Source organism: Danio rerio, chromosome 12, assembly GCF_052040795.2.
Source record: "Danio rerio strain M-AB ecotype USA chromosome 12, GRCz13ab, whole genome shotgun sequence".
NCBI classification, from domain to species: Eukaryota; Metazoa; Chordata; class Actinopteri; order Cypriniformes; family Danionidae; genus Danio; species Danio rerio.
In genome coordinates, this window is record NC_141032.1 from 11,965,913 (window position 1) to 11,993,662 (window position 27,750).

The following is a 27,750-nucleotide window of genomic DNA, read 5'->3' on the forward strand; positions in this document are numbered from 1 at the left end:
CCCTAAAACTGCGTGCGCGAATGTCCGGTAAATATCAAACCTAAACCTAAATTTACCGAGCTAATTAACCTAACGTTATACATGAAATAAAACAATCACAAATCTGTATCTTATAAAAAAAAAAACAGGTCAAATGCACATAATGGATTCTCAAGAGGAAGCAGTCAAAGCCAGTTTCAGTTTATTTGCTGTTAAATACGAAGGGTAGAGTGTTTCACAGGCACACGCAAAGCTTGAAGGTAAACAAACAACGGCTTATCATAAGCATCTCATCGATGATTATTTACACAGTTGGCATTAAGAAGAACATATAAACGTGACCTGACTATCTTCTAGCAGCTAAATGTGTCTGGAAAAATATTCAAAGGCTTTTATTCTCACAAACCGCGCGGACGTAAATGCGTCTGACTGTTGTGATTGGCTTAAGCAGACGTTTCACGTCAGCACGTTCTAGACGTGCACGCGCTTATTACGGCAATCTTCCATCTGCATTCACACAGCGCAGCATTCCGGCAAATTAAGAAGTATTTTTCTAAATTTGCGGACTTCCCCTCCGCTACAGTCCCCAGGTTTCCTGAGCAGAACATGCGAGGAACTAGAGACGCATTTATTTTGAACTGTGTTCAAAACTGACTGGAACTAGCTGTGCATTTTCACCAATGGATTTCAACGAAAATAATGCACACCCTCCAGCCAATCAGAATCAGACCATGGAATTAAAAATAAACAAATCACACACTCAGCACAGATCAGCTTCAGCCTCGATGACATCATCGACGCTCAGAGTTCCATTTAGAATTCTTACAACTCGGTGCGTTTTGAGATGAGAAACCAGAGCTGCTGGAAAGAGTGGAAAATGTCGAGTTTACAGCTTCAGGAGAAGATTTCTGCAGCATCTTTTGGTTTTCAGGAAGAAGAGACCATCACATTCGCAGAAGGAATCAACAACAAGTAATTGCACAAGCCACAAAACACAAAATAGTTATATGAGTTAAAGGCTTAAATCAGGGGCGGTTCAAGACCATTTTTAGTGTGTAATGTTAAATTCAGCTGATCTAAGACCACATATTAAACTATTCACATTTATTTTAACAAATGTTCATTTTAAAGGTTTAAACAAAACACCCACAAGATCTTAATTATAGTCGTGATCTCGCACATTTCTTTTCAAGCAGTATTATAATCTCTGACACAAAAACAATCAAAAATAAGTGCTAAGATAACTGTTGATGGTTCAGATATGAAAGCTGATTATGCTAATGGTTGATATAACTGTTTGAAGCAATTTGATGTTTGTTCTTTTATGGGAATACATGTTAAGCCAAAAGGTGGAGTAAAATACGAATTATGTTCTAAAATATGTGCCTTATACCAAAAGCTTAAAGCTGAGACTCTCATTTTCAGTTAACTTCTTAGTTTTGTAAAAAATTAACCATTTGAACAAAAATTACACATTAGCGAAGTCTTTATTAGATCATTTTCAGAGGATCACATGCTTATGATTGACCTTGGCTGGTCTCATATTAACAATCACTTGATTTATTACTCAGATAAATTCAAACACACAAATAAAGATTGCAAAATTAATTTCTTAAAAATTGCAAATTTATTTTGCAATAACTTCTTTAAATTTTAACAAATGATCCGATTCTGCACTATATGGGACCCGCTGTCAGTTCACCCCAGGTAAAAACCTAGAGTTAGGATTAGGGTGTGTCCTGTAAGGTAGTGGTGGGTGGGACACAGGGCACATCCTAAGTTCCAAAAAATATGCAAAATACTTTAAAAGTCTTTTTGCTTTACTATGAAATAAAGTAAAACGTGGCCGGTTGGCCTTTATGTCTAATTGGTTCCTAGCTCAGGTGAAACACTCTGGGTGGAACTGACCAGTTACGGGCCCATTGCTCAGTCTATTATAGTGTGGATTCAAAGATCTTGCATCAGTCAATCAACTATTTTATAACACCTTATTACAACCGATGGCTGCCCAATATACTTTACAACATTAAAACAAAATTACACATTAGCGAAGTCTTTATTAGATCATTTTCAAAGGATCACATGCTTATGATTGACCATGGCTGGTCTCATATTAACAATCACTTGATTTATTACTCAGATAAATTCAAACACACAAATAAAGATTGCAAAATTAATTTCTTAAAAATTGCAAATTTATTTAGCAATAACTTCTTTAAATTTTACCAAATGATCCGATTCTTCACTATATGGGACCCGCTGTCAGTTCACCCCAGGTAAAAACCTAGAGTTAGGATTAGGGTGTGTCCTGTAAGGTAGTGGTGGGTGGGACACAGGGCACATCCTAAGTTCCAAAAAATATGCAAAATACTTTAAAAGTCTTTTTGCTTTACTATGAAATAAAGTAAAACGTGGCTGGTTGGCCTTTATGTCTAATTGGTTCCTAGCTCGGGTGAAACACTCTGGGTGGAACTGACCAGTTACGGGCCCATTGCTCAGTCTATTATAGTGTGGATTCAAAGATCTTGCATCAGTCAATCAACTATTTTATAACACCTTATTACAACCGATGGCTGCCCAATGTACTTTACAACATTAAAACAAAATTACACATTAGCGAAGTCTTTATTAGATCATTTTCAGAGGATCACATGCTTATGATTGACCATGGCTGGTCTCATATTAACAATCACTTGATTTATTACTCAGATAAATTCAAACACACAAATAAAGATTGCAAAATTAATTTCTTAAAAAGTGCAAATTTATTTTGCAATAACTTCTTTAAATTTTAACAAATGATCCGATTCTGCACTATATGGGACCCGCTGTCAGTTCACCCCAGGTAAAAACCTAGAGTTAGGATTAGGGTGTGTCCTGTAAGGTAGTGGTGGGTGGGACACAGGGCACATCCTAAGTTCCAAAAAATATGCAAAATACTTTAAAAGTCTTTTTGCTTTACTATAAAATAAAGTAAAATGTGGCCGGTTGGCCTTTATGTCTAATTGGTTCCTAGCTCGGGTGAAACACTCTGGGTGGAACTGACCAGTTACGGGCCCATTGCTCAGTCTGTTATAGTGTGGATTCAGAGATCTTGCATCAGTCAATCAACTATTTTATAACACCTTATTACAACCGATGGCTGCCCAATATACTTTACAACATTAAAACAAAATTACACATTAGCGAAGTCTTTATTAGATCATTTTCAGAGGATCACATGCTTATGATTGACCATGGCTGGTCTCATATTAACAATCACTCGATTTATTACTCAGATAAATTCAAACACACAAATAAAGATTGCAAAATTAATTTCTTAAAAATTGCAAATTTATTTAGCAATAACTTCTTTAAATTTTACCAAATGATCCGATTCTGCACTATATGGGACCCGCTGTCAGTTCACCCCAGGTAAAAACCTAGAGTTAGGATTAGGGTGTGTCCTGTAAGGTAGTGGTGGGTGGGACACAGGGCACATCCTAAGTTCCAAAAAATATGCAAAATACTTTAAAAGTCTTTTTGCTTTACTATGAAATAAAGTAAAACGTGGCTGGTTGGCCTTTATGTCTAATTGGTTCCTAGCTCAGGTGAAACACTCTGGGTGGAACTGACCAGTTACGGGCCCATTGCTCAGTCTGTTATAGTGTGGATTCAAAGATCTTGCATCAGTCAATCAACTATTTTATAACACCTTATTACAACCGATGGCTGCCCAATATACTTTACAACATTAAAACAAAATTAAACATTAGCGAAGTCTTTATTAGATCATTTTCAGAGGATCACATGCTTATGATTGACCATGGCTGGTCTCATATTAACAATCACTTGATTTATTACTCAGATAAATTCAAACACACAAATAAAGATTGCAAAATTAATTTCTTAAAAAGTGCAAATTTATTTTGCAATAACTTCTTTAAATTTTAACAAATGATCCGATTCTGCACTATATGGGACCCGCTGTCAGTTCACCCCAGGTAAAAACCTAGAGTTAGGATTAAGGTGTGTCCTGTAAGGTAGTGGTGGGTGGGACACAGGGCACATCCTAAGTTCCAAAAAATATGCAAAATACTTTAAAAGTCTTTTTGCTTTACTATGAAATAAAGTAAAACGTGGCCGGTTGGCCTTTATGTCTAATTGGTTCCTAGCTCGGGTGAAACACTCTGGGTGGAACTGACCAGTTACGGGCCCATTGCTCAGTCTATTATAGTGTGGATTCAGAGATCTTGCATCAGTCAATCAACTATTTTATAACACCTTATTACAACCGATGGCTGCCCAATATACTTTACAACATTAAAACAAAATTACACATTAGCGAAGTCTTTATTAGATCATTTTCAGAGGATCACATGCTTATGATTGACCATGGCTGGTCTCATATTAACAATCACTCGATTTATTACTCAGATAAATTCAAACACACAAATAAAGATTGCAAAATTAATTTCTTAAAAATTGCAAATTTATTTAGCAATAACTTCTTTAAATTTTACCAAATGATCAGATTCTGCACTATATGGGACCCGCTGTCAGTTCACCCCAGGTAAAAACCTAGAGTTAGGATTAGGGTGTGTCCTGTAAGGTAGTGGTGGGTGGGACACAGGGCACATCCTAAGTTCCAAAAAATATGCAAAATACTTTAAAAGTCTTTTTGCTTTACTATGAAATAAAGTAAAACGTGGCTAGTTGGCCTTTATGTCTAATTGGTTCCTAGCTCGGGTGAAACACTCTGGGTGGAACTGACCAGTTACGGGCCCATTGCTCAGTCTGTTATAGTGTGGATTCAGAGATCTTGCATCAGTCAATCAACTATTTTATAACACCTTATTACAACCGATGGCTGCCCAATATACTTTACAACATTAAAACAAAATTAAACATTAGCGAAGTCTTTATTAGATCATTTTCAGAGGATCACATGCTTATGATTGACCATGGCTGGTCTCATATTAACAATCACTTGATTTATTACTCAGATAAATTCAAACACACAAATAAAGATTGCAAAATTAATTTCTTAAAAAGTGCAAATTTATTTTGCAATAACTTCTTTAAATTTTACCAAATGATCCGATTCTGCACTATATGGGACCCGCTGTCAGTTCACCCCAGGTAAAAACCTAGAGTTAGGATTAGGGTGTGTCCTGTAAGGTAGTGGTGGGTGGGACACAGGGCACATCCTAAGTTCCAAAAAATATGCAAAATACTTAAAAAGTCTTTTTGCTTTACTATGAAATAAAGTAAAACGTGGCCGGTTGGCCTTTATGTCTAATTGGTTCCTAGCTCGGGTGAAACACTCTGGGTGGAACTGACCAGTTACGGGCCCATTGCTCAGTCTGTTATAGTGTGGATTCAGAGATCTTGCATCAGTCAATCAACTATTTTATAACACCTTATTACAACCGATGGCTGCCCAATATACTTTACAACATTAAAACAAAATTACACATTAGCGAAGTCTTTATTAGATCATTTTCAGAGGATCACATGCTCATGATTGACCATGGCTGGTCTCATATTAACAATCACTCGATTTATTACTCAGATAAATTCAAACACACAAATAAAGATTGCAAAATTAATTTCTTAAAAATTGCAAATTTATTTAGCAATAACTTCTTTAAATTTTACCAAATGATCCGATTCTGCACTATATGGGACCCGCTGTCAGTTCACCCCAGGTAAAAACCTAGAGTTAGGATTAGGGTGTGTCCTGTAAGGTAGTGGTGGGTGGGACACAGGGCACATCCTAAGTTCCAAAAAATATGCAAAATACTTAAAAAGTCTTTTTGCTTTACTATGAAATAAAGTAAAACGTGGCCGGTTGGCCTTTATGTCTAATTGGTTCCTAGCTCAGGTGAAACACTCTGGGTGGAACTGACCAGTTACGGGCCCATTGCTCAGTCTGTTATAGTGTGGATTCAGAGATCTTGCATCAGTCAATCAACTATTTTATAACACCTTATTACAACCGATGGCTGCCCAATATACTTTACAACATTAAAACAAAATTACACATTAGCGAAGTCTTTATTAGATCATTTTCAGAGAATCACATGCTTATGATTGACCATGGCTGGTCTCATATTAACAATCACTTGATTTATTACTCAGATAAATTCAAACACACAAATAAAGATTGCAAAATTAATTTCTTAAAAAGTGCAAATTTATTTAGCAATAACTTCTTTAAATTTTACCAAATGATCCGATTCTGCACTATATGGGACCCGCTGTCAGTTCACCCCAGGTAAAAACCTAGAGTTAGGATTAGGGTGTGTCCTGTAAGGTAGTGGTGGGTGGGACACAGGGCACATCCTAAGTTCCAAAAAATATGCAAAATACTTTAAAAGTCTTTTTGCTTTACTATGAAATAAAGTAAAACGTGGCCGGTTGGCCTTTATGTCTAATTGGTTCCTAGCTCGGGTGAAACACTCTGGGTGGAACTGACCAGTTACGGGCCCATTGCTCAGTCTGTTATAGTGTGGATTCAGAGATCTTGCATCAGTCAATCAACTATTTTATAACACCTTATTACAACCGATGGCTGCCCAATATACTTTACAACATTAAAACAAAATTACACATTAGCGAAGTCTTTATTAGATCATTTTCAGAGGATCACATGCTCATGATTGACCATGGCTGGTCTCATATTAACAATCACTTGATTTATTACTCAGATAAATTCAAACACACAAATAAAGATTGCAAAATTAATTTCTTAAAAAGTGCAAATTTATTTTGCAATAACTTCTTTAAATTTTAACAAATGATCCGATTCTGCACTATATGGGACCCGCTGTCAGTTCACCCCAGGTAAAAACCTAGAGTTAGGATTAGGGTGTGTCCTGTAAGGTAGTGGTGGGTGGGACACAGGGCACATCCTAAGTTCCAAAAAATATGCAAAATACTTTAAAAGTCTTTTTGCTTTACTATGAAATAAAGTAAAACGTGGCTAGTTGGCCTTTATGTCTAATTGGTTCCTAGCTCGGGTGAAACACTCTGGGTGGAACTGACCAGTTACGGGCCCATTGCTCAGTCTGTTATAGTGTGGATTCAAAGATCTTGCATCAGTCAATCAACTATTTTATAACACCTTATTACAACCGATGGCTGCCCAATGTACTTTACAACATTAAAACAAAATTACACATTAGCGAAGTCTTTATTAGATCATTTTCAGAGGATCACATGCTTATGATTGACCATGGCTGGTCTCATATTAACAATCACTTGATTTATTACTCAGATAAATTCAAACACACAAATAAAGATTGCAAAATTAATTTCTTAAAAAGTGCAAATTTATTTTGCAATAACTTCTTTAAATTTTAACAAATGATCCGATTCTGCACTATATGGGACCCGCTGTCAGTTCACCCCAGGTAAAAACCTAGAGTTAGGATTAGGGTGTGTCCTGTAAGGTAGTGGTGGGTGGGACACAGGGCACATCCTAAGTTCCAAAAAATATGCAAAATACTTAAAAAGTCTTTTTGCTTTACTATGAAATAAAGTAAAACGTGGCCGGTTGGCCTTTATGTCTAATTGGTTCCTAGCTCAGGTGAAACACTCTGGGTGGAACTGACCAGTTACGGGCCCATTGCTCAGTCTGTTATAGTGTGGATTCAGAGATCTTGCATCAGTCAATCAACTATTTTATAACACCTTATTACAACCGATGGCTGCCCAATGTACTTTACTGCATTAAGACAAAATTACTAGGGGATTAGGGGAGTTCTTGAGACTTATCTGAGCTCAGGATGCCCTTTCTCTAGACTAAACAAGAGGGAGCCCCGGGCTCGAGGACCCTCAGGGCTGCCTCCCAACTCTTGAAAACATTGAAGATGATAAGAACAAGATCTAAAAAACAAAATCAGCATTAAAACAAAATTACACATTAGCGAAGTATTTATTAGATCATTTTCAGAGGATCACATGCTTATGATTGACCATGGCTGGTCTCGTATTATTAATCACATGATTTATTACTTAGATGAATTCAAACACAAATAAAGACACAATCTAAACGAGTGTTATTAAATCAACAGAACAATAAAACAGCATTTTGCATTATTGAATTGTCAAAATCCTGACTGGACAACTATCAATGTTTGATGAGGACAATGTTGTTGCGCAATTGAGTTGTATTTTTGTATTTTGTAATTTATTTTGCAATAACTTCTTTGAATTTAATTGAATTGTCCGCTTCTGGAATATATGGGACTGGCTGTCTCTTCACCCCAGGTAAAAACCTAGAGTTAGGATTAGGGTGTGTCCTGTAAGGTAGTGGTGGGTGGGACACAGGGCAGATCCTTAATTGTAAAAAAAAAAAAGGAAAATACTTTTAAAGTGTTTTGTTTTACTATGAAACATATTAAAACATGTGGCTGATTGACTTTTATGTCTAATTGGTTCCTAGCTAGGGTGAAAAACTGGGTGGCACTGATCAGCTACGGGCTTATAGGACAGTCTGTTATAGTGTGTGTAGCGCGTAATGTGTTTTAGCGTGTCACACTATAATACAGTTCGATATGGGCCGCTGACCTGAAGCAAGGAACGACTACTGGAGAGAGGATAACAAAGTAGCAGGTAAGTGAATAATCAACACAAGCAATCTTTTGTGTGTTTAACCAAAAATTGTATTTTAAAAAGGGCAGAAATAATAATAAAATGTTCACATTAAGTAGATAAATTGCATATATTAATTAATGTATAATTTGTTTATTATATATTAATAAGACTCCTACTAACACTTGGTTTCTTTCAGGTTAAACAGTGGAAACATCAAACTCAACTCGGATAATACACTCTTTTTTCACTCAGTTTCATCAATTTTGTGTGAAAATAAATAAACCAAAACAAATAAATTACAAAACTCTCAAAATAAATGATAAAATAAATAAAACAATTCAATAAATGCAAAACAACAAACTGAATTCAGTAAAAAAAGAAAACAATTTGAAGTTCTGTTCAGTTTAAAACACTTCAAATCTCACTTAACTCTGTCAATGGATCAATTAAAAAAGATCTTAGTTCAACTTCAGTTGATTCAGTTCACTCATGTTTGTTAATGACTCGGTTCAAATGATCTTAGTTCAACTTCAGTTGATTCAGTTTACTCAGGTTTGTTAATGACTCTGTTCAAATGAACCTTGTTTGGATTCAGTTTAATTCAGTATGGGTGAATCGACTCAGTCCACGCAAGTTCAATTCAGTGAACCGTTGTTCACTGAGAGTCAGTTCAAGCTTGGAAAAAAGAAGAGTCCTTTACGACAAAAAATCCAAAAAGGAAAAAACTTGATCTCACATCCAATCTAACACTCACAGATCCATGGGCGGTTCGCCATTTGCAAGTTAAACTGAACCTCTCCTCCTTGAGCCTCTGCCTCGTCCCAGCTCCAATTTGGCGATGGCTGCTCAGTGTCACTCAATTGCAGTCTTTCAGCTGTATTAGTTGGATTTTATTGACTAAATCTACTTTAAGGTTTCTAACTTAACTCTCACTCTCTCAGTTCAATCTCTCTCTGTTCCAATCCAGAAGCGCACTGCCGTTTTTCATGAGCGCGCTTGATTTAACTCCACCCGTTTCTCTTAAAGGGGCCATCACTAATTTTTGTCAGTGATCAACTTTCACTCTCTTGCTTTCATTTATGTATTTTTTTCATATCTTCTTGTGTCTATTAATAGCCTGGGTTACATTCTCCCCGCCTTGAATTTATGCAGGTCCCGCTGCATCTTTTAGGTTGCGAAATCACAGCAGGAGAGTAGCCTGAATACATGTCCAAAGATGCATCTTCGAGAGAATTGAGCTCTTCAAAAGACAATGTGAAGGCACTGCTAAGTCCTTGTAACAGTGATTGAATGACTAGGGAAAGGGGATTTCCCAGCTTGGGGTACTGCAGCCTCCTCGGCTGTTCTGTGTGGCTCTGTGAACGTCTTAAGACATTCTGGGAGTCTTGTTCAGGCTCTGTCGTGTTGTTTTGAAAACTCAAGCCAGCAGTTTCATTAAAGGGTAAGACATCATCTCTCTTGCTCTCTATGTCATGATTCACATACAAAAGCTTGTCTGAATCTTGTCTCTGCAACTCATGTCTCACAGGTGGGTTACTCTCAGTATCATCAGAGTCATTTTCAGTCATATCTTCTCTATCAACATTGACCAACAGACTTTCTCCTTTAGCATCCACAGGGTCAGGTAAGTGATTGTCTTCTCCAGGTTCTTCCAGCAGACTTTCCTCCCTAACATCAGGTAAGTCAGGTAATCCACTGTCCCTTCGAGACACCACTGGAATAGGAAGCCCAGCATCAGTACTAACTGCATTCAGTGTTTCAGGAGAAACATCTAGCCTCACTTCATCTCTTGACTGCTCCACAGGTTTGGGTCTGGAGAGGATTCTGCTTTCAACACTCTGCAAGTGCCCAGGTAGGTAGTAATCAGAGGGCTCATCTTCACACTCAGAATTCTCAGTTTCATTATCTGATACTCTTTTATCAGCACTAGAACGAGTTTTAGGTCTACGAGTTTTTCCTTGCACAACTGGGTCCTCAATTCTGCCTCGTAGAAATCTACAGGGCAGCAGCAAGTCACGGTGTAATGTGTGTTGTGGCCCGTCCCTACCCTCAGCTCAAACTGTATAGACTGGCAAGTCCTCCACTTTCTTGATTACAACAAACTATTTTCTCCCACTTATGTGCTAGTTTATGTTTTTTTGTGGGTATTGCAACGGCATATCGGGTGAAATGATCGGTGATCACCAAGATGTCTTTTGTATTTCTTCAGTCAGCCTCTAGTGACAGAAAATCCATGCAGACTAACTGGAGAGGTCTGCTCGTCATAATATTCACCAAGGGGGCCGCTCTCGCAGGTGGGTCTTACGTCTCACACAGCGTTCGCAAGTCTTTATTTTTTTCTCCACAGATGTTACCATCTTTGGCCAATAAAACCACGACCTGGTGAGGTCCAGTGTTCTGTCCATACCTAGATGTCCCATGTCATCGTGCAGAGCTGTCAGAGCCATCTCCCTGAGGTTTATTGGTAGGGCCAACTGTTATGAAACTTTCTCTTGATCCTGTCTACTTCTGTACAGCAATCCATTTTTAAGTTCCAATCTGCTCCACTCTTTCATCCATAAAGCTCTTTCTACAGAATCCATTCTACCTAACGGTCTTGTCCTGGACTCCAGATGTTCAATGACCACCCTAAGGTCTGGATCTGCTCTCTGATGTTCCCTCATTTTTTCTTCAGATAGACGGAGAAGGGTCTGAAGGCCATGAGCGTCTCCCTGTCAGAAACACTGAGGTGCAGCATTGATGTGATGAGACAGTGATCAACTACAGCAGGCTGAAAGCTTAAAGGGTCAGAATAATCTTGGTTCATGTACACTTGATTTCTCTCACAGAGAGCTTTTACTCTCTGTGAGAGTAAAAGATCCAATGATGTTGACATGACCATTGAGGACTACTTTGCTCCCAGCTGGCAGAACTTCAGGTATGTCTCCTTTCAGCTTTACTTGACCCAGAACACTTGCAGTGGCTCTGCGGCGTCGTACCTCCAGGAGTCTTATTACAGCTTGATAACCGTGATAATTAGATTTAAGCTTATATACAGCTCCTCGTACACAATCTGCATACAAGACATCCAGAGTGTTGGTCCCAATCAGAATTTAAGGTGTATGTGTCAGATCTGGAACTACAAGAGCCAATGTTTGGACTTCTGCCTCGTTTCCTAGAAACTCTTGGGGAAATCTTAAAGTCAATTTAACATATCCCAGGTAGGGAACTGTTTGTCCATTTGCCCCCTCGACCTCTAGCAGATTGTTTAGCGGTTACATGGGGTATTGTGAGAGATGCTTATCCTAGAAAGACAGAGGGATTGTTGTAACCTGGGAGCAATTCTAACTTATGCAGTACATTTCGTTCCCACTAGTCCAACTGGCAAACTGAGAGGATGTCTGGCATTTACACCTTTATTAAGTGCATGACGAGGCTTAGGGCTTTGTCTGTTCCTTTCAGTCTCTGTTCGCCCTATGACAGAGACTGACTTCAGTTTAAAAGCTGAGCAGTGGGTCTGTTCTGTGAATCCCACTCCGCCTGCTTTTCTCTCAGCTTATGTCTCTTGTTTTCAACTAAAGATGAATTTGGGGGATTTTCACACTGAACAGCGAGATGTTTGTCTTCCCCACAACGAAAACAGTACCAGGGTCAGGGACGGCTGGTCTTTGCATCATCTTGTTTTTGCCTCTCAATTCCCTTTCGGTCAACATTCTTGACGTAATGCTCTCTTGATCTGTCTTCTTAAAGAGTTCTCATACTGGCTTCTCCAAACTCCAGAAGTATTAACTTGAGCTTTGAGTTCGGCTATCTGTCCCTTCAACTCGTTGAGTTCACCTGCCCCTGCTCTCTGTTCTCTCATCTCTTGATTAGCTGCAGTTTTCATGGCTGCAATCTGGCTTTGAAGGGCTGCAATTTCTTTTTTCAGTTCTCCTACTTCAGATAGTCCAGAACAGTGCACAGTACTTTTCTGTTTACAAGTCTTCTGCTTTACGGTGTCATGGGCTTAGGCATTGATATCATCCTCTTCTGATGGGCTGCAGCTGTAAACATACTGTTGGTACGTTGCTGCTCTCTGTTTTAGCGAAGCTGATGGGTGTTTATTCAAGCCCAAGTGTTTCCTCATTCTCTCTTCCTTTGACATCAGTCTATCCTCAGCTGTGAGGATAAGTATAGCCAGCTCCGCAAAAGAAGGTGGATTTGATTTATTTTTCTCAAGCTGCAAGTCTCCAATTAGGGCGTTATCCCAGCAACCACGGCAAAATTGCCTCAACAAGCAGCGACTTAGTTCACTTTCTGCTACACCTTTACGTCTGGTGGTGGCACTCAGAATGACATGCAGTCTGTGGAGATATGCTGATGACTTCTCACCTGGGTTCTGTAAGGTGCTAATGAATTTGGCCAATAATTCATCCCCATCCTCCACAAAACCATAGAGAGATTCTAGCAGCTGAAGGCACTCTGGTGAAGCATTCAAGTTCACATGTTTGATAATGTCTGAGGCTGGTGGTAACAGGATGTCAAGTATCTTAAGTGTCTTGTTTGACTCTGGAAGGGACTGATCACCTAATATGTAATCGACGCTTGCTCTCCAGGTGTCAAAATCAGGTTCGTTGTTTAGACGAGGGCTCCTCACTGAGAAAGCTTTTAAGCGAAATGCAGTGTTGTGCAGAGGCACAGGATCACTAGACCTCACAATGTGTTCCATTACAAGTTTCTGGACGCCTGGAGGGTGCATTGCAGACAAAGGTAGCTTCACAGATACAGTATCAGAACTATCGTCAGCATCTTCCAAACATTGGGGCGGTATGACACGCATGCTCACCTTGGCTGGGTTTTCTGTTTCAATATTCAGCACAAAAGGCAACTTTTGGACTTTGGATCGTGGGGGAGTGCTGATTGAATGGGTCAAGAGGCTTGTTTCTTAGCTCAGTTCCAGGTGACATATCATGCAAGGATTTTTTCCACCCACCTTTAACTACTGTTGAAGCTCATCTTGTAGGTGTTCTACATTGACACTAGCTGTATCTAGCATTTTCTCCACATTTTCAGCAGAGCTGCTGGTGGCAGGGGAGTAGATGCTGTTCAGGGAGCGCACATGAAAAAAGGCAGTTGAGGCTCAAGGTTGCTCATAGCAGAACTGTGCGAAAACTCTATTATGGCATTATGGTGGAATTCAGACTGGGGGTCGTCGATTAGAACATTACGTTTTATAGGGCCAAATCTCAGTAGATACATTTCAAGAATTTGATCTGACTCAGTTAGTGTTATACCACTAATTAATTGGTAATTGGTAGTGGTAATTAATACCACTAATTCGCATTTTCTACGTTAAAGTTTTCACGCTCAATGAAATCCATGTTTCTTTAATTTTACTGTCTATTTGAATGATTATTCTCTTCAGCAACTGCTACGCCCCCTCTCCTGGCTGGCTCGCCAAGTTGTAGCACGTAACGTGTTTTAGCGTGTCACACTATTATAAAGTTCGATATGGGCCGATGACCAGAACCAACAAACGACTACTGGAGAGAGGATAACAACGTAGCAGGTAAGTGAATAATCAACACAAGCACTCTTTTGTGTGTTTAACCAAAAATTTAATTTTAAAAAGGGCAAAAATAATAATAAAATGTTCACATTAAGCAGATGAAATGCATATATTAATTAATGTATAAATTGTGTATTATATATTAATAAGACTTCTACTAACACTTGTTTTTTTTTTCAGGTAAAACATTTTAAACATCAAACTCAACTCGGATAATACACTCTTTTTTCCCCAAATAAAATAATAAACAGGAAAACTCAGTTTCGTCAATTATGTGTGAAAATAAATAAACCAAAACAAATAAATTACAAAACTCTCAAAATAAATGATAAAATAAATAAAACAATTCAATAAATGCAAAACAACAAACTGAATTCAGTAAAAAAAGAATACAATTTGAAGTTCTGTTCAGTTTAAAACACTTCAAATCTCACTTAACTCTGTCAATGACTTAATTCAAATAGATCTTAGTTCAACTTCAGTTGATTCAGTTCACTCAGGTTTGTTAATGACTCGGTTGAAATGAACCTTGTTCAGATTCAGTTCGAACGGGTGAATCGACTCCGTTCACTCAGTCCACGCAAGTTCAATTCAGTGAACTGAGAGTCAGTTCAAGCTCGGAAAAAAAGAAGAGTCCTTTACGAGAAAAAATCCAAAAAAGGGAAGAAACAGAGAAAAGTGTGTATTTGTTCAAAGGGAAAGAATATAGGAACTTTCCTACCAGTTCGTTGCTCTCACATCCAATCTAACACTCACAGATCCATGGGCGGCTCACCATTTGCACGTTAAACTGAACTAAGTGCAAAACTTGATCCAGATAGGTATCTGCATAGATCAGGACTTTCACATTCACTCAGGAAAAGGATAGAAGAAAGGGAAAAAAACGCAGCCAAGGCGATAATTCAACAAAAATCCAAACGAAAAACAAATCTGTGGTGGTCCGTGAGATCACAACAGCTCTCCTCCTTGAGCCTCTGCCTCGTCCCAGCTCCAATCTGGTGATGGCTGCTCAATGTCACTCAATTGCAGTCTTTCAGCTGTATTAGTTGGATTTTATTGACTAAATCTACTTTAAGGTTTCTAACTTAACTCTCACTCTCTCAGTTCAATCTCTCTCTGTTCCAATCCAGACGCGCACTGCCGTTTTTCATGAGCGTGCTTGATTTTACTCCACCCATTTCTCTTAAAGGGGCCATCACTAATTTTTGTCAGCGATCAACTTTCACTCTCTTGCTTTCATTTATGTATTTTTTTCATATCTTCTTGTGTCTATTAATGGGTTACATGTGCATCCAGAGATCTTGAAGTAATCATACAATCAACTTTTTTTGATTGTATTCTCCTGTATAGCCTCATTATTAACGTGATCCCGCCTTTCAGTGAGCGCGCTGTTCAGTGAGCGCAATCCAGATGGATGGGGCAACCATTACTGCATCCAAAATGGTGAAAAGCCTTGGAGTAACGATTGATGACCAACTAAACTTCTCTGACCACATTTCTAGAACTGCTCGATCATGCAGATTCGCACTCTATAACATCAGAAAGATCTGACCCTTCTTATCTGAACATGCAGCTCAACTCCTTGTTTAAGCTCTTGTTCTCTCCAAACTGGATTACTGCAACTCTCTACTAGCTGGGCTTCCAGCTAACTCTATCAAGCCTCTTCAACTGCTCTAGAATGCAGCAGCACGAGTGGTCTTCAATGAACCTAAACGAGCACATGTCACTCTACTGCTAGTCCATTTGCACTGGCTGCCAGTTGCTGCTTGCATCAAATTCAAAGCTCTGATGTTTGCCTACAAAGTGACTTCTGGCCTTGCTCCTTCTTATCTGCTCTCACTTCTGCAGATCTATGTGCCCTCCAGAAACTTGCGTTCTGTGAATGAACATCGCCTCGTGGTTCCATCCCAAAGAGTGAAGAAATCACTTTCGCGAACGCTCACGCTCAATCTGCCCAGTTGGTGGAATGAACTCCCTAACTGCATCAGAACAGCAGAGTCACTAGCTACTTTCAAGAAACGACTAAAAACTCAACTATTTAGTCTTCACTTCACTTCCTAATCTGCAATTGCCTCTCTGAATATCACACTAACTGTACCCAAAAAAAAAAAAAAATAATAATACTAATACTACTAATACTTCCCTTCTTAGACTTTACAGACCTGAAACTTGCCTATAGCACTTATTCATTGTTGCTCTTAGTTGTGTAAATTGCTTCCTTGTCCTCATTTGTAAGTTGCTTTGGATAAAAGCGTTTGCTAAATGACTAAATGTAAATGTAATTATAAATGAACAGCGGTGAGCCAGGTAATATTGTACACGCCCCCCGAGACATGGCATCTAACGACAAGCTTAATCATAGTTACTTACTTTTTCTGCGCTTTTGAATGATGGCACGCTACACGAGTGAAGAAGCACTTCGGATGGTACAGGACAGCGACGGATAATTTGCTTTCTCCACAGAAGAAGAGCGCGACTCTGATGATGAACACATACATTTTGAAGAATATTTAGACGCAGCGGAGGATAGAATCCCTGTGGAGTAAGTCTTTTATTTATTCTTACCTTCATTATTTACATGAAATATGTCCTTACAGGCTACTTATAGTTTTATTGCTGTACAAAGTGTATCCTATAATGTATATAGCGTACAATGATAAACAGAGGCCTATATAATAACATGTTATGTTATATGAAATATGCTAAGCTGTTGTGAAAAAGAAATACTGACAGTTTTTTACAAAACAGGTGCTGTTCAGTAGATAATTTCTATGTTGCAACTGAGTTTATTAGGTAAATTGGTACTAGTATCAGTGAACATCACAAGGATATTGACAATGTAGTTTATGTAATCAACTTGCTTATTTTTTTTCCAGATGTGAAGACAACAGCGGTAAAGGACCAGTAGCTAAGAAAGCTAAAACAAATAAGTTGCCAACTCAGCCATGGAAACAGAGACTGATGCTGCATGGCTCCACAGGCTCTGAGATTCCTTCCTGTACATGAACCTGGACCACAGCTAAGACCATGAGATGCTCACACTGGGATGTTACATACCTTACACCCTTTATTATCTTACACTTCATATTTACCTATCGTCACGCTCAGCAATGCCAGGATCAATCGCCAGGATGAGGCATTGGCCACCACTGCACAGGCTCTTCAGGCTCTGGTTGGCCAGGTTTCGCTGCTCACCTCTCAGGTCCAACAGCTGGTTTCTGGAGCAGCACAAGCGGAGCCTGCATCAGCCCCGGTGGCTGCAAGTCGCTCTGTTGAGCCTCGCATTCCTCCTCCGACCTGCTATGCTTGAGAGCCTCACTTATGTCGGTCTTTCCTATCCAAACATTCCCTGTACATGACCCTGCAGCCGTCTTTGTTTTTCCCAGAGCAGTCAAAGGTTTCTTTTGTAATCACCCTCCTTTCGGGGAGGGCGGCACAATGGGGAACTACAGCATGGAAACAAAAACTACCATGCTGTTCCTCGTTCGACCTGTTCTCCAAGGAACTCAAAAAAGTCCTTGATCTGGCCGCTTCTGGGAGAGAGGCCGCTCGAATCCTCGCTGAAATCCGCCAGAGGAATCAGAGCGCAGTGGATTATTCTATTGAGTTCCTGACCTTAGCTGCTCAATGCGGCTGGAATGCGGAAGCTCAATGGCATATGTTCCTGCATGGTTTATCTGACTGTCTTCAAGACGAGATCTATTCCTTAGATCTTCCTAAAACTCTTGAAGAGTTAGTGGATCTGGCCATCCGGGTGGACACCAGACTGCTCCGCCGTGAGAGTCGCATGCGGCAAGGCAGGTTTCTGGATCCAGTCCCTGACCTTCCGGCCTCGGCTGTGGCGCCGGAAGTTGGAAGCGCTTGACCCAAAACCGATGCAGGTGGGCAGGTCCCGCTTGTCCGTGCAGGAAAAGCGCCGACTGAAAACTGAGGGACTCTGCCTTTACTGTGGTGGGGCGGGTCATCGGGTGGCTTCCTGTACCACCCATCAGTAGGTAAGAGGTTACTGTTGGGTGAAATCAGTTTGGACAAATCCTCCGCGGCGGCCACTTTACTGCCTGTCTCTGTATCATGGGGTTCCGGAAGCCAAAACACCGATGCCCTCGTTGATTCTGGGGCGAAGGGGAATTTCATCGACTCTAGTCTTGCTTTCAGTTTTAAAATTCCAGTTATTGCTTTCTCACAACCCATTGCAGTACGCACCCTCAGCGGACTTTCCCTCCCCACCATCACTCACTCCACCAAACCCATAAAACTTATTATGTCTGGAAATCATGTTGAACACATCTCATTTTTGTTAACAGACTGTTCAAACACACACCGGTGGTTTTAGGCCATCCTTGGTTAATTTTCCATAAACCTCATATTAACTGGGGTCTTAATACTACATTTTTGTGGAGTGAGAACTGTCATGAGTCTTGTCTTTCGTCTGCTCGTTCTGCTGTTTCTTGGTCTGTGTTTCAGGAGGAGCGCATGGACCTGTCAGACGTGCCTAGTGAGTACCTTGACCTGAAGAGAGTGTTCATTAAGTCTCAAGCTGCTTCTCTGCCTCCTCATCGTCCTTATGAGTGTGCCATAGACTTATTGCCAGGTACATCGCCGCCTAAAGGCAAGTGTAAGGCTGGTATCAGAAATGATTACTGTAAGGTTGATATCAGAAATGATTACTGTAAGACTGCTTTTGTAAATGATCAAATATTCAGGCTCTAACAGGAACAGACACCTGATAAACATCAAAGAACTCTCACCCACCACCCTCAGTGTGGGAACGAAACCTCTCACGGACACTTATCTACTGACATGCATTTCTTCTTTTCATCTCTGTCTTAAGATATTCAAATGTCAACACATTGAAGGTTCCGGTGGGTCTGGCAAAGAAGGTCTCACTCCTTTAAACGTTAAAATACTAGCCTTTGGACCAGTAATAAAACTGTAAATCAAGCATCACAGCCCAAACCTCCTTCTACCCAAAACAAAGGAACAACCAAATGCTAATATCACGAGAACCCCGGCCAAGACCTCTTCCCACTAAAACAAAAGAACACGAAACTTCTATATCAATAGAGTGATGTTGAAATGGTAAATATCAAAGGAACACCCTGAGGTGCAAAAATGGGTATTTAAGAGAAGGTGGCAGAGAAGTCAGGGAATCTGTATGCAGATATCCCGCACAACTTCTGTGTGTAGTTTTCATCTCCAGGTAAACACTTCTAAAACCTCTTTTCATTGTGTTTACAGATTTGATTTGATTAATTTGATGATATTTTTATTGTTTTAGATTAGATTATATTTTGTCTGTTGTTTGAATTGGATTTGAATGATTAGCTTTGTTTACCTGTTTAATAAATTGTTATGTTTGAACATATTTTGCTCACTCTGTAATTATTAGTCTTAGTAGATTACGCTGAATCCTTGTTTCCGCATGTCTTGCGTCAGGTCAGTAGACGGACTAAAATCCAATTGAGATGGAGCATTGGGCACACTAATTGTGTTTTAGCGATCCGACTGACTCTTGATATTGATTCATGTGTACTTAGGTGGAAAGGGCGATAACTTTCGTCTAGGTCAACAAGTTGTTGCACGACTAACCTAGATTGGGTACCCGACCTTTGTTTGAAGATGATATTATTCTAAATTAAGTTCATATGGGAAACTATGGGCTTGGTGAAAACCAAAGTTACTATAGAGTCCAGTAGTCGGGTTCATTTATAATAATGCCCTAACCTCTAATTAGAAATGATGATTGTCTTAACTCAAGGGTGTACACCTAAGCGGGACTAACTAAAGTATTTTAGAACGAGCACGCTGGTAGCGGCCATCTAAAGTATTAGTCAATTACCTCTGTTTAATATTCAAGACTGACCGGAATGTGATCGTGAGGGACGCCTTCGGCCGAGGCGATTTCTCTGAGCGACATGAGCACCCGAATGAACGGATGTAATGGTTAATAGTGAAAACAGAAAGTTCAAACATTCTTCCAAATTCCGTCTAAATTAACAAATTATAAATCATCATTATTATTATTAACTATTAGAAATAATATATATAACATGGAGTCAGATAAAATTATGAGATAATACATAAGAGGTATATTTTACTTTATTGTAATGTCTGCTGTTTATGAAAAGATAGTGACGCGCAAAGACCCTTCTGCCGTGCCATTACACAAGTTACACTCTCTTTCTATCCCTGAGAGGGAGGCCATGGAGAAATATATTTCTGATTCTCTAGCGGCCAAGATCATACGGCCTTCTTCTTCACCGGCGGGAGCGGGGTTCTATTTCGTGAAAAAGAAGGATGGGTCTCTTAGTCCTTGCATAGACCAACATCACGGTGAAGAACACGTATCCTTTGCCGCTGATATCTTCAGTGTTCGAGCGTTTTTCACAAAATTAGATCTCCGCAACGCATATCATTTGGTTTGCATGAAGCAGGGCCATGAGTGGAAAACCGCTTTTATTACCCCCAGGGGGCATTTTGATTATTGTGTTCTTCCTTTCGGGCCTTTCAATGCTTCTGCGTTTTTTCAAGCACTTGTAAATAGCGTGTTGCGAGACATGGATGACTTTCAGATTTTTTTCCCGTTCTCTCCAGGAAAATGTGCAGCACGTCAGGAGAGTGCTTCAGAGGCTGCTAGAGAATGGGCTTTTTGTCAAGGCGGAGAAATGCGTGTTCTATACACAGTCTGTTCCCTTCCTAGGACACATTGTGTCAGTCGAGGGGGTGCGCATGGATCCAGAGAAAGTTCAGGCTGTGGTAAATTGGCCAATCCCGGAGTCTCATAAGGCCCTGCAGAGATTTCTGGGCTTCGCCAATTTTTAACACCGTTTTATTCGCAATTTCAGCCAGCTCGCTGCCCCTCTGACATCCTTAACCTCCTCCAAAACTCCCTTCAGGTGGTTGAGTGCAGCACAGGCTGCATTCTCTAAATTAAACGGCCGCTTTGTTTCAGCCCCCATTCTGGTGACTCCTGTTCCCTCTTGGCAGTTTGTGGTGGAGGTTGACGCGTCAGAGGTGGGGGTGAGCGCTCTCCTGTCCCAGCGCGTAGCCTCGGATTACAGAATTCATCCGTGCGCGTTTTTCTCTCACCGATTATCTCCCGCATAACGTAATTACAACATTGGTAATAGGGAGTTGTTGGCTGTCAAACTCGCTTTGGAGGAGTGGCGTCATTGGCTGGAGGGTTCGGGGGTTCCCTTTATCGTTTGGACCGATCATAAGAACCTCAAATACATCAGGTCCACCAAACGACTTAGCTCCAGGCAGGCTCGGCAGGCATTATTTTTCGGATGTTTCGACTTTACCATCTCTTATCGGCCGGGTTCAAAAAACGTCAACCCCGACGAGTTATCCCGTCTTTTTGATTCTTCCGAGTGCAATACGTCTCCTGAACCCATCGTTCCCCAGAGTATTTGTATTTCTGCTGTGACATGGGAGATCGAGAGCAGGGTCCGCACAGCTCTGGATGGGGTAACGCCCCCGGTCGGATGCCCACCCAGTCGTTTGTTTGTGCTAGAGGAGATTCGGTCTGACGTCATTCGGTGGGGACATTCCTCCAAAGTGGCTTGTCATGCTGGGGTGAGTCCTACCTTGTTTTTGGTTAAGTAGCGATTCTGTTGGCCAGCTATGGCACGGGACATACGCGAGTTTGTATTGGCCTGTTCTGTTTATGCTGTTTCTAAGACTTCTAATCACCCTCCTGCTGGACTCTTTCAGCCGCTGTCAGTGCCTTCGAGACCCTGGTCGCACATTTCACTAGATTTTGTCACTGGTCTCCCACCATCTGGTGGCAATACGGCTGTTTTGACCGTTGTGGACCGGTTCTCGAAGGCTACTCATTTTATTCCTCTGCCCAAATTACCCTCAGCCAGAGAGACAGCAGATGCTGTCATTAATCACGTCTTTCGCATTCATGGCCTCCCGACAGACGTGGTTTCTGACAGGGGGCCTCAGTTTGTCTCAAAATTTTGGAGAGAATTCTATAATTTATTGGGGGCGACTGTAAGTCTTTCTTCTGGGTTTCATCCTCAGAGTAACGGACAAACAGAGAGGGCCAACCAAGATCTCGAGCGCATGTTACGTTGTTTGGTTTCCCAGAATCCCTCCTCTTGAAGTCAGCAGCTCCCATGGGTGGAGTACGCACACAACTCATTACCAGTGTCGGCCAGGGGCCTCTCCCCATTTCAGTGTAGTCTAGGTTTCCAGCCACCAGCTTTTCCCAGTCTGAAATCCGAAGTCGCGGTTGTCTCCGCCCATGACTTTGTCCAGAGGTGTCGACGCACTTGGAGCAGAGCCAGACAGACCCTCCTCTAAGTGGGTGCGCGCACCAAGGCTAAAGCTGATCGCCACCGGTCGAAGCCTCCCATTTACGTCGTCTGTCAGAAAGTGTGGCTTTCAACTAAGAACATTTCTTTGCGTTCCGTATGTAATAAACTTGCACCTAAATTTATTGGCCCGTTCACTGTCATCAAGCTCATTAGTCTGTTGGCAGTCTGCCTCAAACTACCTCCAGCGTACAGGAGAATACATCCCGTGTTTCATGTTTCCAAATTAAAGCCCATTTTTCATACGGCCATTAACCCGCCTACACCAGTCAAAGCTATTTAGAATTAAACATTTAGAGATGGTGTGACACAACACTTACTCGCGTGTGTCTTTAATGATCCCCTTTACGCTTCTTAAGCACGTCACACAGCGGATGCACCGCTCAGAGCCGCGGCACTGCGCGCACATGACAGTTAACAGTATCACACACCAGACGTGCATATTCGCATGTTATTTAAAATGAAACTATTTAGATGGCGCTCTGTGTAGGGTTGGGTATCGTTTGGGTTTTTTTTCGAAACCAGTGCTAAATCGATGCTTTTAAAACGATCCCGGTGCCAAAACGGTGCCTGAATTGAAATACTTTTTAGCCACAAAATGATGGTGGATGACTCCACAAAAATATTTTATTTGACTAAATATTTTTACAAAATCATTTTAATAGAACAATATAATTAGAGTTTAAAGTAAACATCAATTCATATTGTATTACATTAATACATTTCCTTTGATCTATTGTTAGCTAGCATGAATTTAAGAATTGCATTGTGAAATTACATTAGCTTACTATTATCCTGTGGGGGGCAGGCAGGGGCCACGTACTCTTAAGAGCACATTTTAACATATATATCATAAAATACTTAAAACATTATTCGAAGTCATTTTTTTCGTGCATCACTCTGCAGTCTTCATACACAAGATAAATAAATAACTTAAACTAATCTTTAAAATTAAAATAATCTTCCTTGTTCATTTTATTTGACAAGTAACGTTATACTGGTGTTGGAGAACACATTTCTAACATTCAAGTACATCAAGGCACATTGCTGCACCTGAAAACGTTAACAGGCCAAGTCAATTTATTTTGCCAGTTTTTATAGAAATAGTTTCCTAAAAAAACAATTATTCTGGAGTCATAATAAGTCGCATTTCTTATTGTTTATTTCGTGCATTGAATGACAGTAAAAAGTAGCAATTTTACCGAGGAAATGCGTTAATAATATCAACTGATTTATATATAGTCAATCAAATGAACTTAAACGATTAAAAACTGCAGCAAAAATTTATTTAGGCCCTGTAACGACGGAGGGAGTGACAGAGACAACTGAAGTTAAGATCCACAATGCAGGTTATTTCAGCGTCATGCAAGCAAAGATCAAACAGGTGCAAACGGGTATATTTAGGCAGTCCAGAATCGTCGAAAAACAAGCAATAGGTCGTAAGGAAGGCGGCTAAACAGGAGAACACGGGTAAACAAGGCTAAGGTCTAAGCACGGGAGACAAGACAGGGAAAACACTTTGTAATGCTACTGATACAGCTAACAAGACTTGGCCACCTGGATGAGTAAATGGCTGTTTCTCAATTCCAAGAACGCAGAGACCGGACTTGTGTTCTTGTGGAGACCAGTCTTACCAGGTGTCCTCGGAAGAACGAACTCAGGAGACCGCGAGGGCAGAGAACGCTTTCTTTGAGAATTGAGATGCTGCGTTCTTTCTGATGGTCACATGACCTTCACGTGTTTTAAATGGTAAATTATTTAAACATTACAGCCTTCATACAACGATTTATTGTTTTTCCCCTTCAAAATATATACTTAGCATAAAAACATTATAAATATATGTTGCACAATATAAATAAAACAGATTTTAATTTGAATTTCAGCAAACAAACACCCTTAGGCCTGATTTATACTTGTGCGTCAGGTGACCGGCGTAACCCACGGCGCAGGCAACGCGCGTGGCTGTGCATTTATACTTCTGCGCGCTGTCTCTGTCGGTCTGCATTAACACTTCCTAAGCGCTAGTTGGCAGTGAGGTGTAAATGTTCCTCTGTGTCGAATTTCTTCGCTACTTTTTTGCGTTTCCTGAACACTTTCGGGATGTAAAAGTGGCTCAAACTCGCTCATTTTGAGGCAGGAACCGGTGGACGAGCAACAACTTTAACTATGAGGTAAACACAAAACAAAACTTTCCATCCGGAGCTCCTTCACAGGACTCCACACTTGTAAACAATCGCTCGCGCGGCGTCGCGCTATTCGCGCGGCTCTCGGTCCCGCCCAGACTCGTCAGCGATACCGAGCCGACCAATCACAGAGCTTATGCCACGCGTCGTTGCGACGTGTAGTTACATTTTTTGAGAGGTGCACGTCAGTGACGGCGATGGCCACGGCGAAGGGCTATGCGTCAGCGCTGAAGCATACGCCGGTGTTTGACGCAGAAGTATAAATCAGCCTTTAATGTGTTTATTCCTTTATTAAGATGTCCATGGTAGTGTTTACTTTCACCGTTTCATTTAGGGAAACTCCTGAGGAAAATCTCTGAACTTTAATAATAAATCTAAATAAAATGTAGCGCTTTCCACCTCCAGCCTCAATGACTTCTGGGACTTCCAGTGCGAGTTCAGTGCTCAAGTCTGCATCGGTGCGTCCTAGATATCAAGATCACATCCGGGAAGTTTCACGCGTCCTCTGTACTTGCGGTCTTGAGTATTAGAACTGAACTTAGGCAGCTGATGATGACGTTGCACGAGAACACGAGGACGCAAGACTGATGAAAAACGCATATTGAGAAACAGCCAATGAGTGGTTAATGTAGGGTGTGTAATCAGTCTCTGACAAGGTTCAGCTGGTGAGAATGTAATCAATCTTGATGAGTGAGCATGTGTGAGTGTAACCGGAGAGCATGTATGAATATGTAGTCTATGGTGTTCGTGTGAGAACCAGCGATCTCTGGAGAGCGATTGCTGGTAATGTGACAGGCCCAAACTACAAAACCAAATGTAAAACAATTTTAGTATCAGTTTTGCTTAAGTTGCACGCTAGTGTTTCAGGAGAGGGGAGTGGTTGCTTTAAGACTTGCTATTTACGGGAGTTGTAGTCCATAGCGAAGTGTATTGTGGGTAGTGTAGTTCGACACACATGCTGGATGATGTGAGCTCGCTGTGTGCTGTGCAGCTGAAGCAGAGGAAGAAAGTTTTATTCGGCTTTGTTTCATGTTCACTCAAGTTATTCCACCTGAGAGCTCTTTGCACCGTGAACCTGACAACACAAAATAAGTAAAAGAAGGGCATGCATTAATTACTTTTGTCCCTCTCATCCTTTGTACGAGCTGTTACTCTGCCGCTGGACATTACTGAAGCGGAGAGAGAACACGTTTGATCATATATAATTATTATTATAACTCTATTGTATAAATATTATTATAACTATGCCTAAAACATCCTGACAATCAAAAAACAAATGACAGATCACAAGCAATTGTCATCTGAGTGCACCAGACATGAATGACGCTCCTCATAAAGCTTGAGAAGCAGACAGTACTGTATGATCTACATACTTTGTAAAATACAGACTTGCAGGTTAAGGAAACAGCATAGGAGGAGGTTGCCGCGGGCCTTGGTGCAGATAAAAAGTTTTTTTTTTTGAAAGTTTATTTGTATATAGCGAGAGATACATAACTAGATAGAATAGACATAGAGATAGAAAAATAGAGATTGATCTCTGCAGCAGCTGCCGAAGAGCTGCGCGCTGCAGACGCAGCTGGTGTGAAAGGCAAATGCCTGCGTGCTGCTTCTGCTCTCCATACACACTGCTCACGCACTGCTTTCGCTTGCGATCTGAAACAGGCGTTAAACTCAACTTTTATAAAGACAGTTGCTGTGTAAGAATCCTTACTTGTAAAATACGCTTTAGAAGGCTTAGTTTAAGCAAATTGGACGAACGTGATCACGCGTGTAGATCTGAAGAGTGTCGCTTTCGTTTACTGAAAACCAGGCTAAATGCGCTGTACTACGTTGCGTGCGTCTGTTCCCTAGCAACAATAACAATCGCCTGATATTGCCTGTCCGTATTCCTCAAAGTTGTTCAGAATTAAATGTTTAGTGATGGTGTGACACAACGCCTTTTTTCATGCACCCCTTTGATGCTTCTTACGTTTTTGCCGCAGCACCGAAATTCATACGCTGATTTAATACCGGTACATACCGGTTACCAAGGTGCCAGTGCTATAATGGCACCGGGTTTCGGTACCCAACCCTATTGATCACGTGAGTTTGTTTTGTTTTTGTTGTCCACATGTATTTGTTTTGGTCACGTGCCATGACGGCACTCAGCTGGTTTGATTCGCTCGCCAGCGGAGACTCATTATCGTGCCTATATATGAGCGACATTTCCTATGTTCCTTGTCAGTTTGTTACGTGTGCTTATGTGTGTGTTTGTATGTGCTCAGGACCATGAGGAGAGACCAATGGACCCTGTTCTCCTGTCTGATCCCTGCCCTGTTTTCTCCTGATCCTAGCAACACACTCATTCCCTGTATTTATTTTGAATGTGTCAAATAAATCATTTTACTTCCACTTGGATCCTCTCTGAAAATTATTTGACTGTGACATATTTGCAATCTGTAAGTTTACATAATTTACAGTTTTATACAGTGTACTGACCATCACATGTGTATCTTGAGTTATTTTGTGTGATAACACAAAACTGCAGATACATAAACTGCAGACAAAAAATATATATAAACTTAATTTTTCTTCAGATTCTTTCTTGAAACTCTTCCCTCTTAGTCACATACCTGTCTGATGGCTCGTTGTGCAGATCTTTGTTGTGCACTTTGGCCTTCTGGACTATATGGGATTGGCTGTTTGTTCACCCCAGATAAAAACCTAGAGTTAGGATCAGGGTGTGTCCTGTAAGGTAGTGGTGGGTCGGACACAGGGCACATCCTAATTTGCCAAAAAACAAAGCAAAAAACTTTTTGCTTTACTATCAAATAAATTAAAACATGTGGCCGGTTGGCCTTTATGTCTAATTGGTTCCTAGCTCTGGTGAAACACTCTGGGGGGAACTGACCAGTTACGGGCCCATTGCTCAGTCTGTTATAGTGTGCATCCAGAGATCTTGCATTAATCAATCAATCAACTTTTATTTATTGCACCTTATTACAACCGATGGCTGCCCAATGTACTTTACAGCATTAAAACAAAATGACACATTAGTGAAGTATTTATAAGCTAATTTTGAGAGGATCACATGCTTATGATTGACCATGGCTGGTCTCGTATTAACAATCACATCATCTACCAATCAGATGAATTCAAACAAATATCACCTGAT

At 40.6% G+C, this 27,750-nt stretch overlaps 1 protein-coding gene and 1 long non-coding RNA gene across 10 annotated transcripts in view; one reads left to right on the plus strand and one right to left on the minus strand.

Moving 5' to 3' along the window:
* LOC147834409 (retrotransposon-derived protein PEG10-like) lies at positions 1 to 26,993 on the plus strand. Of its 9 annotated transcripts, XR_015503888.1 has the most exons (5): positions 783 to 951; positions 10,091 to 10,186; positions 10,367 to 10,414; positions 11,237 to 11,479; positions 16,966 to 19,453. It is a non-coding gene; the product is annotated as a retrotransposon-derived protein PEG10-like (long non-coding RNA). The 9 variants fall into 9 exon arrangements; XR_015503890.1 differs by lacking the exon at positions 11,237 to 11,479 and having other exon boundaries at positions 821 to 951; positions 10,091 to 10,240; XR_015503889.1 differs by lacking the exons at positions 10,091 to 10,186; positions 10,367 to 10,414; positions 11,237 to 11,479; positions 16,966 to 19,453 and adding exons at positions 8,411 to 8,580; positions 8,759 to 10,024 and having other exon boundaries at positions 1 to 951.
* The window catches only part of get4 (guided entry of tail-anchored proteins factor 4), a 707,996-nt gene that overhangs the window by 622,589 nt on the left and 57,657 nt on the right, over positions 1 to 27,750 (minus strand). The window lies entirely within an intron of this gene.